This window comes from Triticum dicoccoides, chromosome 3A (assembly GCF_002162155.2).
Source record: "Triticum dicoccoides isolate Atlit2015 ecotype Zavitan chromosome 3A, WEW_v2.0, whole genome shotgun sequence".
Classification (NCBI taxonomy): domain Eukaryota; kingdom Viridiplantae; phylum Streptophyta; class Magnoliopsida; order Poales; family Poaceae; genus Triticum; species Triticum dicoccoides.
The window spans coordinates 610,994,013-611,000,870 of NC_041384.1; the positions used below are offsets into that span (position 1 = coordinate 610,994,013).

The 6,858-nt window shown below is 47.0% G+C and overlaps 1 long non-coding RNA gene across 1 annotated transcript; it reads right to left on the minus strand.

Annotated features, from left to right (window-relative positions):
* Positions 1–688: 688 nt before the first annotated feature.
* On the minus strand, positions 689–6,653 carry LOC119269573. Its single transcript, XR_005133646.1, has 4 exons — positions 5,626–6,653; positions 4,881–5,008; positions 1,649–2,440; positions 689–1,252 (listed from the first exon to the last, which is right to left on the minus strand). It is a non-coding gene; the product is annotated as an uncharacterized LOC119269573 (long non-coding RNA).
* Positions 6,654–6,858: the final 205 nt, after the last annotated feature.

Consider the following 6,858-nt stretch of genomic DNA (forward strand, 5'->3'; position numbering starts at 1 on the left):
TCGCGCCCGCCACAACTACATTTTGACAAGCCGCGCCAAATAAATCAATTCTGAAAAAGTTCCCAGTGGCAGGCGGCCGTGGTCGCCCTCTACTGATCTGCACAGACAGTTACCCTTCCATGCCCGCCTAACCGTCCCCGATCTATTTTCATTTTCACCGTTTCATTTCTCTCGATCGGTTCCTGTCCTCTCCCCTTCCACGCCATCCTACGCCTCGACCCTCCATCACTCCGACCCGCCTGAGGCTCCTTCCATTCGTCCGCCGCTTGATTGGCTCGTCGTCGCGTCGTCCGCCTCCACCGCCGTCACGCCGTTCTCCGCCTCCACCGCAGCCCATGTCCGCCGCCTCGAACGCCGCCCCTTCCTGCCATAATTTTCTCCGCCACGTTCGCGACCGGAAAAGTCGTCAATGGTAATACTATCAGAGAGGCTAAGCAACAAACAATATCCTACATATGAGTGGATTCACTCAGTGGAAACAAGGTACGGGAGATTTAGATAATAAAAACCAATAAAAACAAACTCTATCCTCCTCCCCAAGAAAAGTCTCCTTCCTCCTCCCGTCGGCGCGGCCTCCGATCCGCCCCACCTCCGATGGCCTTTGGGCTGTGGAGGTGCGGAGGATCTCAGCCCCCGCCGGCGGGAGGGACTCCGTTCTCATTTCTGCTAGGTTGAACGTCTTGGTTGGGGCTATGTGGCCGTGGCGATGTCCCTCGGTGGCAATAATGTCTCCCACGTCCTATTCCCGCCCCGATGGTGCAAATAGCGTTGTCGGAGGATGTGTGGAGCTGTGTCTCCGTCGGATCTCATGGGATCCGGTCGGTGCTGGTCTTGGGTGGATCTATTTGGATCCAGTTTGTGTACGTCTTCGTTCGTGTGGTTCTAGGTTTGATTTTCGGATCTACAACTCTCTTCATCGGCGACGTCACCCTGTTTGTAGCCCTCTCGATCACCCCTGTTCGTTCTCTAGTTTGACTAGCAAAAGAGCCCGTGCGTTGCAACGGAGAAAAAATCACATGTCCGTAAGCATATATGTGTCAGCATGTTTGAAGGAATTGTAGTAGGGAAATGTACATACTTCTAGCCAAATTGACAATGATCACTGATGCACTTGCTAGGTTGCTTGCTCCGAAAAGCACCTCCTTGCGCCATGGACGCCAACATTTGAGTTCCTGGACCGGATTCACCGATGATTGATAGTGTCTCTATCTTGCACATGGTTCTGACTCCGCCCTATCTGTATCGCCCATGCCTGCATAGATGGACTTCTTGGGGTCATGGCAAGTACCAACAAAATAAATAAACATATTTATGGTTTGAAACCTATAAAACAAATTAACACTCGAATACATTTTTTTTGCACATACTACCACTCAAATAACTTTGCAAGTAGCAAAACAATAGTATGAAATTACTCAAAACTACCAAGATCCATTCTTGGAATCAATTCATTATCAGATAGAATGGTGTCCAGCCCTCTCCTATTACAACATCACATGCGATATAAATCAGATTTTTCAAGTTATATGATTAATAAAAAAATTAATACACAATTTTACATGCCTACAACAAACTCATTGTCTTGATTATATGGACATTTTTTCTATTTACGCATAAATGTACTCACCGAACCGAGTTACTAACTTACCTCATGAAGTTTCAGGACGTCTTCACCTTTTTTTTGTGGGTGGAACGTCTCCACCACGAGCAAATTCCAAGTGAACTACGCTCTTGCACATATGCACTGTTGGAACTCTGAATTTCGTTATGTACATCTGTTTGAGCCTTCAAGCTTCTCTTTGTAAGCGGCTGCTTGTTCCAGAGGTGCAGCAAGCTCCATCAAGCTGTGATTCCGCGAGGAAGCATCTGCAGTAGCAGGCTTTTTGATGGTGTCTTGCATGGAATTGTTCTTCAGAAAGTACAAAAAAGCACCATCTATATAGAAACAGAGATCAATAACACACCTCAAGATCAGTAACACTTGGTCACTAAAACATCAGAAAGTATTCTTCTGTTAAAACACACAACGACAGTTAAAATGCATCAGTACATTGCTCTTGTACTGTGTGAAACAAACTCCCATTGATCTTTTGAATCCTGAATCTGTAGGGAACAGAAGGCTGAGGCTACTCATAAAAATCTTGGCATTCAAGGCCACACCTATGTCAAGCTTCTACCATGAGGCACCTTCTCTCCCAAGTCTGAATACTGTAAGGTAGACATGGAAACAAATCAATTATCTCTACAGTTTGCTAGCCCACATTGGCTTTAACATTCAGAAGTACTCATTCTTCTGAAGTGCGCAGTTGACCAAGTCACCGAGCTGGGGAGAAATAAGTGACCCAACTATGAATTGTTGAGTTCTTTGGCCATTGCAAACCCAGATGTCGCTGCTTCTTACTCCTCCAGGTTCATGCTAGTTATTGTTCCTGTCATACACCTGCACATGCAGCAAAAGAAAATTCAGAGATATAAGATGACAGAGAGTAGAGAGCTTGTACGCCGTGCCCATAGGCCGCCCCCTGAGCAAGTTTCAGGCAGCCGGATGCCTTAGTTGCTCCCCTTTTCTGGTCTGTTTCTGGTTCTGGCGGACGCACGCAGGCAGGGCCAGCCCATGGGTCGCAGCTTCAGTTCGTCGTCGGTTCATGCATCGCCATTGTAGATAAGAAGATCTTCTCGCCCTAAGACGGTGCGCCTGACCCGCTTCTCTTGGGAGGTCGCATTCCGTTCCAGCGGAGGAGGACCGAGCATGGACAGGGGCTCCTGCCATCCAGGAGGTGCACACGCTCCTTCTGCTAACGTCTCCCTAGCTCCAGACACCGCCAGCACCTCCGTCTGACGCCACCGTTATACAAAGAGAGGGGAAAAGGAGAACGCCAGGCAAACACCTAGGCAAACGCCGGAAGCCGGGCCACCTCATACGCGGGAACGGCAGCACCAAGGAGCACAAGCTAGAGATGTGGAGGAGAAGAGGGGTCGATGCTAGCTCGATTGGGCGGCGGATCAAGGCCCTCCAATGGGTGCCGTCGTCTTTGCACGGACCAGCGATGCCGTGCCTGGCTTCCGTCGTCCTCGTTCTACTGATAACCACCACCGGGCTCAGTGGCGGCCATTGCCGCTCCTTGCGTCTGGTGTTGGCCAGCAGTGTCTGGAATTACCAGCGGGCAGCCTGAGATCGACGGCCTGGAGGATGCATACCCTGTTGGCGCCGAGACACGTGAGGCCCAGGCGCCCAACAGCAGGAGTTGTTCCACGTTGCCCTCGTTGATGCAGCCGATACCCAACAGTTATTTCGATTCGATTTGTTCTCATGTTACACGATGTGATCAGGAGGCAGATTTTTATTCTCGTACGCAGTCCAAGTTGTATACGTCGTTGTACGCATGCACATTACTTGGTTTGGAAACAATTGTCACCGGCCAACGAAACGGTTTTTTAGTACCATCTCGCGTATATGTTTTAAATTCAAAGTGAAAGCGTAAACTTACGGGAAGAAGCGTATTGTGACAGTGAACCCATGGAGTCAATCTGTGCTTTATTATTAAAAAAAATAGGGAAAGATTGTTTGTCACCCAGGCCTTCCCCCGCCGTTGCTCCTCCTTTTTTGTTTGACGCTTCCAGGGCTGGGCCATCCCCCTCCTCCTCCACCACCCACACTCCGACAAGTTTCCTGGGCCCGGGTCTTGTGTTTGTGGGCTTAATTGTTTGTTTGTTCTAAACAAAAACTTGGGACAAGATGTAGGCCTTGTGCGAATCCAGGTCTGGGCACTTTGCTTGTAAAACAAGCTTGATAGAAAAGATGGCAAAAAAGTGGGGCGTTCTTTTTGTCAGGTGAGAGCAACTCTAGCAGACCCCTTAAAAACGCCAAACCTGTAAAATTCCAGCGGGTTTACGGTTCCGGACTAATTTTATGTCCAGAACAGAACCCGTAAAAGTTCGCGGAACCGTAAACGTTTTACGGGCCACCGAAAACACGAGCCTCCGACCCCTACTTCTACACGTCCGAGGACAGTATACAGGCCATGAACCGGGTCCTTCCGCCGCCCTCTCCCCGCGCGCTGCCATCCGTACCACCCATCTCCAGCCGTCGATTTCTCCCTGCTCCAACAAAATTCTGCACTGCAAAAGGATCGAGCGCGTGCCTGCGGCCATGGCTGATCCCGTTCGTGCTTGACGCGAGGAAGAGGAACGGGATGCGGCGGCTCCGTATTTGGGAGCTATGGCGACAGGAGCTAGCTAGCTAGCTAGCTTGCTTCTGGATCGATTGGCCACGACGGGAGCTAGCGAGCTAGCTCCTGGGTCGATCGATTAGCTAGCTCCTGGACCGATTCGACGTCGGCGCTAGCTAGCTTCTGGACCGATTCGAGCAGCAACGGCGACGCGACGCTGGGGCGCTTCGTGCGAGCCGTTCTGGGCGCCCGCTTCGTGCGCTGTTCACCTGCTTCGTAGGAGCGAGCTAGCTGACCGTGGACACGGCTGAGAGGAAGAAGAAGACGTGGGGAAGAACATACGCGAATATTCGGTTTTACAGTCTAAGTTTAAGGGGTCTGCTCGGCCTCACCTCAAACCGACCCTTAAAATGCGTTTCTTGCAAACTGTAAACGCGTTATAAGGGTCCGCGATATAAGGGGTCTGCTAGAGTTGCTCTGATGATGATATTGCCCCTGTCACCACCCCAGCCCCAACTCCTCTCCCCCCGATAACCCTTGCCCCTCATCCCCATCCATTCCATCCCCTTCTTCCCAACCTCATCTACCACAGCCGCCATGGGTGGATGAAAAGGGAAAGAAATAACACACAGACAAGAAATTGAAGATCTGGGAAAAGGAACAAAGCAAGTTGCAGGAGAGAAAAGAATGTCGGGCAGTGGTGCCTCTTACCAGGGTGAGTTTTCTGAATCTTCCTCTCAAGATCCTTCTGTGTGATTTGCTTCTTCTGAACCCCATCCGAAAATCAGCATGCTTTTGCTTGCTTCTTTCTTGATGGGACAAAGAATTTGGCGGTTGGTCTGTGACAAAAAATTGATAGTTAATAGCATCTAGATCAGAGCGTGGGCAGTTGTGTTGTGGCAAAAATAAAGAGAGACAAAAAAAACTCATATCTAGTTCCAGTGTGTGGCAGGTTTTTAGCTAGATTTTAGAAGTGGTAGCTGTAGCAGAGATTGAAAGATCTAGATAAATTGACTGAACAAATCATTCAGTTTTCTGAATCTTTTACATACAGTGTATGTGCAGTTAGATACAGTATGCAGTAAGTGAGAACAAAAGGGGGACAAAAACTTTAGTTATTCATATATATTCCTCCCATTATTGCGTTATATGATGGACAAAAAGTATCACAAACATGATGTTGAGCTGGTATGAAAAGCATCTTGCCTGATTACCACAGAAAGCTGCAAATGGTTCTCAACACTACTTCTGTATGACAAACTAAGCAGCAGTGCCTAGAGAACTAGAGAAGATATTGGGTATCATAATTTTGACACTAAAAAATGGCTGCAGGACATGAAGATAACTTTGCGGGGGAGTACATTGGTAAACAGGCAAGTGTTTTCTCCCTCTTTTTTGACTCCTACTTCCATAATTGAAATGAACAAACAAAAGTGCAGACAAAAAAGAAACTTACAATGTATTTATATTTGCAGCCTGGACAATCCCAATATCCTGGAGCATTGTTTGACCCCAGTCTCTTTGGAATGCAAAACAATGGAGCGAGTTTTGTGCCGATGTTTTACCCCAACTCATTTCCTCCTCAGGTCCTTGAGTTGCCTGTCTCATGACCAAAAAATACAAAGCTTATTGTAACTGTTCCTGCAAATATGTACTTGAATGAATGAACGACATATGTGAGTTGCCGAGACAGGTTATATATACTTGAATGAATGAATGAACGACATATGTGTATAGGTATGTATGTGTGAGATGCTGCATGAGTAAGGTTTCCAATAACATGAGCTGACTCGAAAGCGGGACCCATGAAGATTGAAAACAAGTCCACTTGACAAATGTGCATGAGCAGCACTGAGCACTAGACACTAGTATTCCCTGTCTGAAGATACTACAACATCAAGCAAGTTCTTGACATTCTTTTCCCCTTGCATTCTCAGTATCAACACCAAGAATTATGGTACTACTACCAAGCAACACCAGCATCATACCTCTCTCTCTCTCTCTCTCTCTCTGCTATGTTCTGAAAAAAATCCCCATAATCGATTACTTACTTCGATAATAATACAGCCAATGAAGCTACAGTAAGGGCCTTATTACACTAGACTTCTGATCGGTTGCATCGAAATGGATCGAACGGTTGCACCTTCTAATACAACATACTCCGGTTCCGTGTGAATGAACAAAATCAGTCTGAAAATGAACAAAATTCAGTCTGAATGAAAACAAAAATAAATTCAGAAGTGCTGGTTGCATTTTGGACAGTGGGCAAGGATATTAGAAAATAGTCTGAATTTTTTTCCACCACTCTGTGAAATCACAAAATAATTGAACCAGAAAAGACACAACAGAAAATAGGGCTGGCAAACAAAGTGCTCAACCGAACAACGACTCCAAGTGAAAGCGCCAGGCCACCGGCAAAACAAGACAAAATAGCCATGTCGCATGAGTGTGCACCGGTGTGACACTAACAGTATAGAGTGAAACAAAATTCAGTCTGAAAACTTCAGTATGTGGTAAAGTTAACAGTATAAACTGATTTTCACCATAAACTAGTGTAGTAGCTATGTGCAGCTGGTAACAAGTAAAGTTGACAAAAACCATGATTATTTTAACTAGTATAAGTGGTGTTCGCATGGTTCCCAGCTGGAAAAACAAAGACTAGTTTAAACACACGTGCATGGCCAGAATA